The sequence below is a fragment of the Malaclemys terrapin genome, chromosome 2 (genome assembly GCF_027887155.1).
Source record: "Malaclemys terrapin pileata isolate rMalTer1 chromosome 2, rMalTer1.hap1, whole genome shotgun sequence".
In the NCBI taxonomy this organism is placed as follows: Eukaryota; Metazoa; Chordata; order Testudines; family Emydidae; genus Malaclemys; species Malaclemys terrapin.
The window spans coordinates 53,889,503-53,903,855 of NC_071506.1; the positions used below are offsets into that span (position 1 = coordinate 53,889,503).

The following is a 14,353-nucleotide window of genomic DNA, read 5'->3' on the forward strand; positions in this document are numbered from 1 at the left end:
TTTGTTCTCCACATATACTGATTCCAAAAAAAGATTGGAGACAGATTCTCAACCTAAGGCAACTAAATGTGTACATTTGTTACATTAGATTTTTCATAACACTCACTTCTATCATACCTCTCTCTAGATCATTTGGACTGGTTCAGTACCCTGAACTTGCAAGATGCATACTTTCATGTACAGATTCTCTGTTTTGCAGTGCTAGGCAAACATTACTGGTTCTCCTGTTCAGACGCTTGATGGCACCTTGAGTCTTCACAAAGTGTGTATCAGTTTTTGTTGCCCATCTTCATCATCAGGGAATAAATGTAATCCTTATCTAGATGACTGGTTAATAAGGGGAACTTCAGCAGCTCAAGTCACAAACTCAGTTCAGATAGTCCCAACCCAGAGAAAAGATTTAGGACTAATTATTAATTTAAATAAAGTAAATCTTGCTCCGACCCAGACTATTGAATTCACTGGTGAGGTTCTGGACCCCAAAGCAGCAAAAGCCTTTGATCCTGAAGAACAGTTTGTCAACATTTACCAAATTAATTTCCAACCTGAATGTTCATCCTTTAAATTTGAAAATAAGTTTCCTAAAATTGCTAGGTCAGACGGCCTCTTGGGCTTATGTAACCCCCTTCAACAGGCTCAGGATGAGACCTCTTTAGTCTTGGATCAAATTGGTGTACAGACCACGTATTCACTCTATGGGAAAAAAAGTTCAGATCGCTCAATCAATTCTACAATTCCTCTAGTGGTGGTTTAACCTGCACAATGTATGTCAACAGATTCCTTTTCATAGTTTGAGTCCCACCATGATTCTGATAACTGATGTATCCCAAATGGAATGGTGGGGAGGAGGATCATCTAGACTTCTTTCAGATACACAGTGTATGGTCAACAAAAAACTAATTGGATCACATAAATTTCCTGGAGCGAAGAGTGATTTTTTTATCCACTAATAAAAGGTCTATCAATTCAGATGTTGACAGACCTTTCCACTACAATGTATTATATAAATTGACAAGGGAAGCAAGATGGAGATTCAAATAGAAATAAATATGAGTAATGGAAATAAATTATTACAAACAAAACAATAAAATGCAAATGAGGGCCTACATTTATTAATAGTTACCTTTACTATTTAATAAAGTAGATTCTCACCCCAAAGTTCAACACTTGCTCTCACCAAGGAGCTTGGTTCCAGTCTTTCAAGAAGTGTCAACACTCAGCACAGTAACTCCTCAATGGACCCAGAGTGTCTTTCTCCAGCCTGTGATATACTCAACCCATATTTTGTCTTCATTCATAGATAGGGCAATCCCTTCACTGTCACATTGTTCCTTTTCACTTCCAAGTGGTTTCAAAGTTTATAGTTTGTCTTTGATGGTTTTCCATTGGCTTTTATGAGTTGGAGCAAAGACAACTGAGTAATACATTACATAATCAGCTAGCCAGGGAAGGGTGATAGCCTTCTCCTGCTTGAATGGGCCATCACCAACACATATTATTCCCTGGTGACTCACTTTCATTACAAGATCATCAGAGCATAATTTTCAATATACTTACATTATTCCTTACATATTTCCCATACATTCATATCACACTGATTATGAGTATTGATAGATCACAAGCTTTCAGTAAAGACCTCACATGCTACATTTACAGAAAAATACTATGAAAGTGGTGTATTAGATGTAGTGAGTTTGTCAGGTCTGAGACAGCAGTTGCTTGTGAAGAACAGTGATCCTTTTGGCAGTTGGCCCCAGTGGGCCTCTGTATCATACTCAGATATAACAGTGAAGAGTGTGGGGGAGGGGAAGCCTCTCAATAAATTAATTAAATATTCTGTTTTCTAACAAGATATAAGCTTGGTATTTAGTGTTTCAGGAAATATCAAAAATGTGGATTTATCACACCTGTATTGAAAAATATTAACTTTTTTCTGTTTATAGTAATTCTTTATTTGAGAAATCAGAGGGATTAAAAGAGATTTCTTATATTTTCATTTGAACCTTAAACAATTATATGAAAAAACTGATTTTCCTCCTCAAAAATGGGGAGGGGAGGGGAAGAGAATTGCACACGAAAAAGCAATTTTAGAGAAAACATGCCAACATTTAAGTTATTTAATATTAACAGACTGGAAGCCCGAAAGGTAAGCAAGAGAGACATCTCCCTAGATGATCACTACTATTTCTTTTTAAATGCAAAATGAAAAAAGCAACAACACAGAGATACTGATCTGCTAACAAATGAATCTTGTGCCTACCTAAAACAAAATGCAAAACAGCAGTTATAGAAAAGCTTTCATAATATGCAAGAAAATCATAATCAACAAAGGCACACAGAGGCAAACATTTATTCAAACATCAAATAAACTATCCATTGAACATAAATCCCAAAAGATTTGACTTAATATACCTTTTCTATATTACCACTTGTGAAGAGTAGAACACAAAAGAACTGGGATTTTATATTGCTTTTTTAAATTACTTATTCCCAATTACTGCACATTGCTATATGTGCTCCAGGAGTTATTCTGAAAATCAGTAAGTACCCTGCAAAGGAGCAGTGATGGCTTAGGAAAGATGAGTCTGAACAAGAATAAATATTTAAATATAACTGATTGACAACAGACTGCTGTACAGCAGAGATTCTACACACTTTAGCCATGTAACAATAAATACGAAGCTACAAGTACTTATTTGTCTTATTCTCAAAGTGTAGCTAAAGCAGTTTACCAAAATGAGCAACTTAAACATGGAAACTATGACAGATATATTAGTCATATTTATAATTAGTACTAAAGACCCAGAGTATACGGCTACAACTTCACTTTCCGTCTTTGGTTTTATTCCATAGGAAAGGACTCTGCTTCAAAATCTTTACTCCAGCCCTTCATGTTTGACTGCATCAATCCAAGTTGCCACAGGTCACAGTATTTAAAAAAAAACTATTTAAATTATGATAAATTTAAAAACCAAAATAGCTAAACAACAGAAAATTTATTTTAGGCTTGAAAAACTTCATTCATCCACTTGGCCTGATGAGACAGGGGACCTACAATATCAGTTTTATATGCAAAAAAAATAAAAATAAAAAAATCTAGGCTTGGTTGCAGTGAACCAAGTGTAAACTGATATACTGTGTTAACTTGCAGACTGCAGTCAGACAGGTCGAGTGCTCCTGCTATAATTCACAGCTTTACCAAGCAGCAACATATTTAAAAAAAAAAAATCATGTAACCACAGCTTGGCAAAGGTATGAGCAGCAGCAGAGGCAAGTACTTGAGTTATTCAGTGAGGAGAAGAACCCAATAAGCAGATATATCTAGAGGCGATATATCGATCCTCGAACGCACTCCCATCGACTTCGGAACTCCACCAGGGCGAGCGGCGGTAGCGGAGTCAACGGGGGAGCCGCGGCCGTTGATCCTGCACCGTGAGGATGGGAGGTAAGTTGAAATAAGATACGTCGACTTCAGCTACGCTATCCCGTAGACCAGGCCTAAGGCACAGGTAGAGTAGCACACTAACTCTTTTCCCAGAAGGCTCTGAAGGGTGGGGAAGGTGAGAAACAAAAAGCTTCACATTTGTAAGATACTTAATAGCGAGAGGCAGATATGAAAGAATCCACAACCGGAAACAGGATATGGTAGAAATACCAGTGTCCTCCCCATTTTGCGCTTTTCATAAGGGCATTGTCCCTGGATCTTACCGTACGAATCTCCATTTCATCCTCATTTTAATCGTCAACCTCTACCTAGAGTCCTTTAGCTGGTAGGTATCTGATAAATTATTTAAACCCTACTTTCAGGTCCTCTGCTTAATTTTTTTCCTTATCCTAGCAATCTTAAAATGTATTATGTTACAGCATTCCGAAAGTACTGCTAACACACTGGTTTTTTTAAGGTAATGCAATACAATGTTTTTGCAATGTACTGAACTATAAAAAGTTGTGATAGGCTATATGATGAAATATAATGTACAGAAACCTGTAATATAGGCTTACAAATAGCAATGTTTATGTTTTTATTAGTAGCCAGTTAAATGCCAGTGATGTCATACATAGAAGTTCTGTTCACAAAAACGGCCACTAAATTACAATACAGAATGATGTACTTTCAACTGTAAATAACAAGGCCAATTACATCAAGTGATTCATGTTTGAGTGAAATATTAATTTTATATATAAAAATTGAAATGTTATTTATATGTAATATTATCTCCATTATGAGAGAGCTTTAAATATGTTCTTCAAATCACGAACAATCTCCTAGGGTATAGGCTGAAGATGATGTTCACACCAGTACTCCCCTTAAAGATAGGACGTGGAAGTAGCAAAGCCACAAAAATATATTTCCAAGTGGATGACTGTACAGACATAATTACTATTACTACTACCCTGCACTTACATAGAAACATTCATCCAAGGATCTCAAAGCATTATAAAAAGAATATTAAGTATATTATTCCTATTTTCATATTGGAGAATTTAGGCATGGAGAGGTTAAGTGATTTGTAATGGTCATAGCAGCAAGTGACTTGCAGAGTCAGGAAGAGAAAATTGACCTCATATCTGCCATAACTACTAGACCAATATGACGTTTTCTCAGGGCATCCAGAACTGTGACCTTGTTAGTTCTCTGCCTTAGCAAAAGAGAGTTTTGCTGGTACTAAACTAATAATTCCCTGTCACCCTAGTCAGTTAGCCTGTCAGACAAACTCTTTGGGACATTAACAGCCCTTACTTTGCCTTACAAGTAACACTTGGTGCACCCCAGTTCCTGTACCTTGTGAAAGAGCCTTCCACTGCAGTATTCAGCCCCCATCAGTGGACACTCTCAGAAATTACCAAATCTGCTGTCTCCAAAGAGACAGTACACACACCAGCCTATTAGCTTAGCTGAGGATTCACACTTTACTTTAATATTACAGAACTGAGATGAATTTATAGTAAAACCAAGAATAAGTTTATTAAAAGTGAATAAAGATTTAAGCAATACTAACCAAAGAGAACAGAAACAGCAAATTGTTACAAATAAAATGAAAGTATAACTTGCTTTCTAGTGACTATAACTTAACTTAACCAGCTACAGTCTTGTCTAAGGTGGTTTTTCACCTAAAGCCACAGCTCAAAGTCACTAGCCCACATGGCTGGGGATCCACCAATCATGTATACGGAAGGCTCTTACTACTTTGTTAACTCAGTTATGGATAACCCAGAAGTTTGGTCCCCTTCTTCTTATAATCCAGAAAACCTTTAATGGCTTTTCCTGTTGACTTAGCATGCAAACAAAGCTTGCTTTGTGTTGGCTTTTATCATGCTCAATTTACCCCAGAAACATAGACAGACAGGTAAACCAACATTCCTTTGCCTAAGAAAAACCTTGTCTATCAACCCTGCCTGGTATGTTTAGTTAAAACATATTCTCAGTATACACATACAACTTTTTAATTGTTACCCATACATACATCGCACAATGATTATGATGACCGGTATGATATAAGCTTTCAACTGATACCTTACACAATATTATTTACAGATACATACCATAAGAGCAACATATTAGGTGTAGTGAGTTTGTCAGGCCTGACAGAAGCTGCTGTTTGTCACATTCTGAGTTGCAATTCAGACCAGTGAGAGGTTGTGTTACTGTTTGTTTTATAACCTTGAGTTCTCCAAGATGCTTCTGCTACTTGTGGCTCCCTGTTCTGATTCAACCACTTTGAATCCAAAAACCTGCCAGCAGTTATCAGAGACGTACTTTTATCTTTACCAGACCTGTTAACATAAGCAAATGACCCCAACACGCCCCCAGTCCCGACCTTACCAAACCTCTGTGCTCTGTAGTGTCCAGCCCACTCCTATAACATTCAGAGGAGTAATAAGATCCGTTTTCTCCTTTAAAGGGACAAACCCCACCAGCTTGCCACATTAACTGGAGTTAACTTTCACTTTAATTCAAATTTATTTGAACTGGCTTAGTTTAATAGTAAATCAAGTTTATTAACAAAAGACAGGCTTTTAAGTGAGTTCAGGTATGAGAGATGAAGTTAGAAATGATTACAAGCAAATAAAAGTGAAAAACACGCCTAAAGTCTAAACCTTAATTTACTAAGGTACAGGCTTTGTTCAAGATGGTTTTTCTCATCCACAGTCTTCCAGCAAGATGGTGGCTGACCCCTACCTTGGTGAGGTTCTCTTTCAGATGCCCAGAAGTGCTGTACCTTTTGTCTTCTTAGGTGGAAGAGATAACTTGGGGTTTTCTGAGTATTTTTTTTATACTCTCATGAACCTTTGAAATTCATTCTTATGAGGGTTAAACCTCAAAGTAAAGTTTATACAAGCTGTAAGGAAGGTGACATGGATTCTCATGGTAAAGTAAGCTCCATGCTGTTTCCCACCCCTCCGCTTATGTTTGCTAAAAGGCAAATTGTTCCTTTTCCTGAAATCTCCTCTCCGTGCTGTCTTGATGGTCCTGTTTTCTACGTATATGTAAATTGAGGTAAACCCACATTCCTTTGTTTAGGAAAGACTTGTTCACAAACTCCCCATGACATGCCTTCAAGCACATTTTAGTTATAAGTTTTAGTTTAAGCACATTTTACTTATAATTTCAACGTATAGCCATAACTCTTAATACACAACACATACATACATTAACAAGAATATTAATGATCAATGAGTTATTAGTTTTCAAGTGATATCTCACAAGGCATATTTGATTCAAAGATTATAAAAATATCATGTAGGGTGTGAATACTGGGGTGCTCTGGGTCACACTGTTATATGACAGTGAACCCTTTCCCAGGAGGCACTTCCAGTAAGGCCTCTCAGGATCACAAGCATGCTGCCTCCAGTCTGCATAAAATGGAACCATGTAAAAAATTATGCAACAATGAAATATTCACAAGTTTTTAGCAATCTAGTACTAGGAGACGGTATTTGGGGATGCTGGAGGGGTGTGTGTGTACTGGGAGGGGGCAATTGGGGGGTGCTGGAGGGGGCTGCGTGGACCCCTCCAGCCCAATCACCCACACCCCCTTCCTCCCCAGAGCCCAGCTGCAGGGCCAGACACCCACATCCCCTCTCCTGACAGCCTAGCCACGGGGCTTGCTTCGCCTCTCCCCCGCAAAAGCCCAGCCGCAGGCTTTGCTCTGTACAGCTTCATTACTGTCTTGCCAGGCAGAGACGACCCATATCTGCTGTTGGGGGGAGGGGCGCATAATTTAAAGGTTCAGCTGCCCCTGGAACAACTCGAGTCACGCCCCCACCTCTGCAGACGCTCCCCTTACTCTCAGTCTCTCTCTTCCCAGAAAGCAGCGGTGCCTTGCTCTTGCCTCTCCCCACGGGATCCCAGCTGCACCATGTCACTGAGCAGGACCAGCAAACCTGGGAACTGCAGCCCGCCCACATCCTAGCAGCAACCAGCAGCTCTTCAGCACCAATTCTCTGGGGAAAAAATGAAACTCTGTGCAGAACATTAATTTTGTGCAAATCCTGCATTGCACAGTGGTGCAGAATTCCCCCAAGAGGTAGGTTTAACACATACAGAAATGCAAGCATGCTTTTGTATATGCACTTTTTAATATGTACACCATAATCCTTCTGCCTTAGTACTTTCATCTGTAAAAAAGAAATAGAACAATTTACTTTAAAGTTGAGTTGTGAAGATTAATATTTGTAAAGCACTTTGAAGTTAGAATATGCTGTATAGTTGGTTAAGCATTATTATTGACTATTTTCCCCAAACAGCCAAGAAAGACCTGTAGCTGGAATAGTTAGAGAACTATTTCCTGGAGTCTGTAGCAGAAAATGGCCTATAGATTGTCAGCCGGTGATAGTTTGGAATTTTCAAATGTAACTTGAATCTCTGAAGGAATCACAAAAGGAACAATCTTTCCACGCTTTTTCCAGGAATTTCCTTAAGAGCTTGATCAGTATTTAGAGCTCTAAACTACACATTCACTGGGCCTGGCTTTACATAATAGAGATACTCGGAGGCAAAGAAAGCAACAATCATTATAATTATAATTATATGTTGGCACTTACCTAGCCGAGGATAGGCCGAAGGGAAGGACTGCAAATTGGTAGTGCACCATGTTTACCACGAATCGCAGGAAGCGTCTGTGAGGTGGGTAAATTGAGATGTGAAAGTATGCGTCTTTCATGTCGAGGGCGGCGAACCAGTCTCCAGGATCGAGGGAAGGGATAATGGCCCCCAAAGAGACCATGCGGAACTTCAACTTTACTACGAATTTGTTGAGTCCGCGCAAGTCCAAGATGGGCCGCAGGCCTCCTTTGGACTTGGGGATCAGGAAGTAACGGGAATAAAATCCCCTGCCCCTTAACTCTACTGGAACCTCCTCTATGGCCCCCATAGCAAGGAGCGTGGAAACCTCCTGTATAAGAAGTTGCTCGTGAGAAGGGTCCCTGAAGAGGGACGGGGAAGGGGGGTGGGAGGGGGGAATAGAAGAAAACTGGATAGTGTATTCCCTCTCCACTGTGCGGCGGACCCAACGGTCCGAAGTTATAAGGGACCAAGCACGGTGGAAGTGGGAGAGACGATCCCGAAAGGAGGGGGCTGGATCCTGGGGGATGACTGGGGCGCCGTCCTCGACCGCACCTTCAAAAGTTCTGCCTGGGGCCTGAAGGTGGTCTAGGTGGCCCCTGGTTCTGGCCGGGTTGAGGGCCAGCCCACCTTCTTCTACCACCTCGCCCTCGCCTCCGGGTCGAGTCCTGTCTCTGACGAGGCGGGGGGGGGTAGAAGCGCTGAGGCTGCGGCCTAAATGGTCTGCGCTGAGGGCCCACAACATGCATCCCCAGGGAGCGCATGATTGTTCTCGAGTCCTTGAGGCTCTGCAGACGAGAGTCCGTCTTGTCCGAGAACAATCCATGTCCCTCAAAGGGCAGATCCTGTAGGGTTTGCTGCAGCTCCGGAGGCAAACCCGAAACCTGAAGCCAGGAGATCCTCCGCATAGCGATACCCGAAGCCAGGGTCCTCGCAGCTGAGTCTGCTATGTCCAAGGAGGCCTGCAAGGAGGTCCGAGCCACCTTCTTACCCTCCTCTACCATGGCTCCAAACTCTTCCCTGGACTCTTGGGGAATCAACTCCTTAAACTTCCCCATAGAGTTCCAGGAGTTAAAATTGTAACGGCTCAATAGCGCCTGTTGGTTCGCCGCTCTAAGTTGCAGCCCTCCGGCTGAGTAAACCTTACGGCCAAACAAATCGAGCCGCTTAGCCTCTTTTGATTTAGGCGCTGCAGCCTGCTGGCCGTGGCGCTCTCGTGCGTTCACTGATGCCACCACCAGTGAACACGGTTGGGGATGGGTATACAAGTACCCGTAGTCCTTAGACGGGACAAAGTACTTCCTTTCCACCCCTCTCGCTGTGGGTGGGATAGAGGCAGGAGTTTGCCATATCGTATCCGCATTGGTTTGTATCGTGCGGATCAGGGGTAGCGCCACCCTCGATGGGGCATCCGCTCCGAGGATGTTCACGATAGGGTCCTGTACTTCCACTATCTCCTCCGCCTGCAGGTCCATATTACGGGCCATCCTACGCAGGAGATCCTGGTGAGCCCGAAGATCTATCGGAGGGGGACCCGTACATGAAGTGCCCGCCACTGCCTCATCCGGAGAGGAGGAGGAAGACGCCTCCGGTGGTACTGGATCCAAGGGGGGGTCCTGATCCCCCTGCTCTTGGGCCGGAGCATCACCTGTACTCGGGTCTATGGTGTCAGGTGGCGTGGACACGGAAGCCTCCATGCCCCCTGGCGGAGGTCGAGAGATGGTGGATTCTGGGGCCCTTCTAACCGAGTGACCCGAGCGAGAGGTCGATGGTATTGGAGCCCCTTGCTCCTGGTGGTACGCCCACGGGGTCCGAAATGACCAGTGAGATGGTCCATGGGAGTGGTCCTCTGCCAACTCCTGCCAATGGCCCAAGTTCCGTTCCTCGGCTTGCCCTTGAGGGGGGTATGCCGATCTCGACAGGTCCTCCGAGGAGCGAGACACCGATCTTGACGGCCATGGCGGTGCCGAGAGAGATGAAACGATCCCCGTGTGCTGTGGTGCCGCACGGTACCGGTCCGGAGATGATCTATCTCTGCGCGGTGCCGGCGAACGGTGCCGGGACCGCGATCGGTGCCGATGACCTCGTCGGTGCCGGGAGCCGGATCTGGACCTCGACGAGGACCTGGAGTATGCCCGGTGCCGGGAGCGGCCTCTCGACGTCGAGCGTCGACCGTAGCGGTGCCGAGAACTACGTCTCGACGTTGATCGGTGCCGACGATCATATCGGTGCCGAGACGTAGAGCGGTGCCGCGAAGAAGATCTTGGCCGCGAGTACGACCGGTGCCGAGGCGATATTCGGTGCCGGGACTGCGAGCGGCGTGGGGACCTGCTTCGGGACCTGGATCGGTGCCGAGGTTCCAGCCCTTGCGATGGAGGGCGCATCAAGGCGGGTTTCCCCCTCGACTGGACCGGGCGAGTCAACGGTGCAGTCGGTGCCGGTGGTTGAGGCGGTGCCGGCTCCGTGAGAGCTATTAAGTCTCTCGCCGCCGCGAAGGTCTCCGGAGTCGACGGGAGGCACTGTATCACCGCCGGTCTCGGTGGAGACGCTATCTGCACCGGACTCAACGGCCTCGGCGCCGGAGTCGACGGTGCTGGAGGCACCTGTTTCCGGTGCTCCACCGGCGGACGCGGCTCTACCCCCGGCACTGGGGGAGCCGGCGTCTTCGGCACGGATGTCCCATTCTTATGGGCTTTTTTATGCCCCGGGGATAATGACCGGCGCCGAGGCACTGCTTGCGGTGCCGACGAGGTCCGGTGCCGGGGAGGCTTGTCTGACGCCACTCGCGTGGTCGTCATAGCCGGTGCCGCCGGGGCACTGCGCACCGAGGTGCTAGGTGCCGGGGCCTGACTTGTAGATGGAGCGTCCGGACTAAGTGCCGCCTCCATCAGGAGTTGCCGGAGCCGAAAGTCCCGCTCCTTCTTGGTCCTTGGTCTGAAGGCCTTACAGATCTTGCACTTATCTGTTTGATGGGACTCTCCCAGGCACTTCAGACAGGAGTCGTGCGGGTCGCTCGTGGGCATAGGCTTAGCGCAGGAGGCGCACTGCTTGAAGCCGGGAGCGTTGGGCATGAGCCCGGCCCCGCGGCCGGGGGAGAAAGGGGGAGACGACCCCCTTAATCCCCTGAACTACTTAGAACAACTAAAACAACTTTTAAACTATTTAACTATTTAACTATAAACACTAGAACTATAACTATAACTATAACTGTGATACAACAAACTAAGCTAGGGAGAGTGGAGAACAGCTAAGCAGCGCTCCACAGTTCCAACGACCGTCAGGGGCGGTAAGAAGGAACTGAGGGGGCGCCGGGTCGGCTGGGGTATATATTCAGCGCCATGAAGGCGCCACTCTAGGGGGCTCCACAGCCGACCCGCCGGTGTTGCTAGGGTAGAAAATCTTCCGACGATCGTGCACGCGGCGCGCACACACCTAATGGAATGGATATGAGCAAGCACTCGAAGAAGAACTATATGATATAGGATATGGCCCTCATGCCAATGGCTGCTGATTTAAGCCGTCCTTTCAAAAGGAATTTTCTACTTTTGTCACAAGTTCTTAAGCAGTCCAGCTCTATATCTAAGAGAGAGAGAGAGAGAGAGAGAGAGAGAGAGTGTGTGTGTGTATGTGTTTGTGTGTGTGTGTGTGTGTGTGTGTGTGTGTGTGGCGGGGGGCTGGGGGTTGTTGTTGGTGGTGGTTTTTAAGATAATAGCTGTGACAGAATGTCAGGAAGTTGGTATAAATGAGTGCTGATGAGAAATTTTCTAACTTGTAGTTGAAACCCAATATAATTTATGGAAGCTCAATTAACTGATCCGTTGTTCTCCAAAGTAGCCATTCCAAGACCACTATGTTTTCAAGGGACACAAGAATCATTATCTGTGATGACTTTAACATAGAGAAATCTCATTTAGCAAAAGATGAGTATGTCCAAGATTGTGTCAACAAACTATTATAAGGTCATCTCAATCAGCCCCATTGTACAATCTACAGTATATAGAACACAAATCAGTCTTCAGGAAAAGAGGAAGAAATCCCTTGAATGATAATAAATTAGAATCAGTCTTCATGACATAAAACCTGAGTTTAACACTCCCTCTTCTGAAAATTTCACTGTAGTTTTTTTTTTTTTAAATACCTTTGGAAAGAATCATCAGAGAAAGAGGAAGATGTTCTTGTGTGTGGAATTTTGTGTTTACCCTCCTGCTCTGTAACAGGAAATATTTTAATGCAGTTCTTTCCTGAAAATTCTTCCACAACAACCATTTCAGTTATATATTAACCTAGATTTTAGTGAGGAGGCTTTTGTGAATATATAGATTCCAAGCATTTTCAGTGATATTTGAAAGGAGATACGCTTTATAAACTCCTTAGCAGGATAACTCTGAAGGGAGGATGAGGTCTTCTTGGAAAAGGCCCTGCCTCTGAGGAGGGGATTCTTAGAATAGAGAGAAAAAGTTTCTGGTGCTACAGCCATTCCCTCATTCTTCAGTGCAGTGTGCACAAACAGAGCCTGCAAAATGGCTTTGTAGACTATCTGATATTGAGGCCACTTTTCCCCTTATTACTCACCTTTCTTCTCTCCAAATCTGCCATTTTGTGGTCCACTTAAATCACATATCAGAGGGGTAGCCGTGTTAGTCTGGATCTGTAAAAAGCAACAAAGAGTCCTGTGGCACCTATAGACTAACAGATGTATTGGAGCATAAGCTTTCGCATGCGTCTGACAAAGTGGGTATTCACCCACGAAAGCTTATGCTCCAATACATCCGTTATACTATAAGGTGTCACAGGACTCTTTGTTGCTTTTTAAATCATATAGTGATTCATAGATTTTAAGATTTAAGGGAGTATTGTGAATCTAGTCTGACTTCCTACATGACATCGGTATCAAATCCAAAATTCCTGGCTGAGCTAGCACACACCTTTTAGAGAATTCAAGTGATAGAGAATCGCCCCCCACCCCCTCACTCCCAAATCGCTACATAATTTGTTCCAATGATTATATACGCTCTGTAAAATATTTGAACCTTATTTCAAGTTTGAATTTGTCTAGCTTCACTCCCTGTCATTTGATCTTGTTATGCTTTTGCTAGATTAAAGAACTCTCTACTATCAGAAATCTTCTCCCAGTGTAGGTATCTACAGACTATAATCAAGTCACCTCTTAAACTCCTCACTGTCGAGCTAAATCTATTGAGTTTCGTTAGTGCCTCACTGTGAGGTAGGTTTTCAAACCTTCAATCATTCTTGTAGCTCTTACTGTATTTGAATTTCCAAATGTAGTGCAACCACTCTTCTGAAAATAGTTTTGGGGGGAGGAAATAAGAATGATGATTAATCTAATTTAGGGACTATTTTGAGAGTCAATAACAATAATAGATTTTAAAATGAAAACCTAACTAAATAAGCAATATTTTTAAATATATTTATATATAGATATAAAAATTGACACAAAAGTATGAAAATAATTTAGTAAGCAATAAAGACTCAATAAGCTTAGCTACAATAAAAAAAATTACAAAAAAGTTAATATATAGCAATTCACTACCAAGGCTCTTCCATTAATTATCTGGTCAGCTTTCAGCAGTTTAGGATCCAAATAAGCAATATTTTCATTAGCTTCTGATCACTCAGACCATCTGTGCAGGATTGTAGAATCCTTAGTTTTACCTGCAATGAGAATAATACATGTAAAATCAAGGCTTTAAAAGTTATCTTGAGATCCATTCCAAAATACCAATATTTACCACAAGTCATAATCCACGTTTTCCTTACCCCATCAAGCTCTATTGGCCAATTTTCTACATATTTTTACACTTCTAATTTTTCTAAGCACTCAACAAATGCACACGGTAACACAATATTTATCAAAATAAAACAGAAATTAAACTTTTGAAAGAGTAGCCCCAAGCAACTGCTAAAAAACAGAAAGAAGATTTCTTACTTTTATTAGAAGTTTAGACTGAACTAGAGGCTGAAGGTTCTATAGTGTATTAGTAACCCAGTTTCCTTCAGGATATAGCTTTTGGAAACCAACCAAGACAAATTTTAACTCCTGTACAATTCAAAGACTGTTTGCCAAGCAACCATCTTTTCCTCATACAAAATCCTTTCTTAAACTAATTTCTGCCACAAAGCCTAGAAGAGGTGAATAAAATTAATATATTCGTTTACTAATTGAATCATAACTCACTGTGTCACCACATCATATAATTTATATGACCCAGTCCAAATCTATCCTATTTCCCCCTTTAGTTTGCTCTCACTATCATTCATTCAAACTCT

At 43.1% G+C, this 14,353-nt stretch overlaps 1 long non-coding RNA gene across 1 annotated transcript in view; it reads right to left on the reverse strand.

Moving 5' to 3' along the window:
- Positions 1-13,479: 13,479 nt before the first annotated feature.
- Positions 13,480-14,353, reverse strand: part of LOC128832771 (uncharacterized) — a 44,756-nt gene continuing 43,882 nt past the window's right edge. The window contains exon 4 of the long non-coding RNA XR_008444049.1: positions 13,480-13,738. This is a non-coding gene — a long non-coding RNA (uncharacterized LOC128832771). The remainder of the gene's footprint in view (positions 13,739-14,353) is intronic.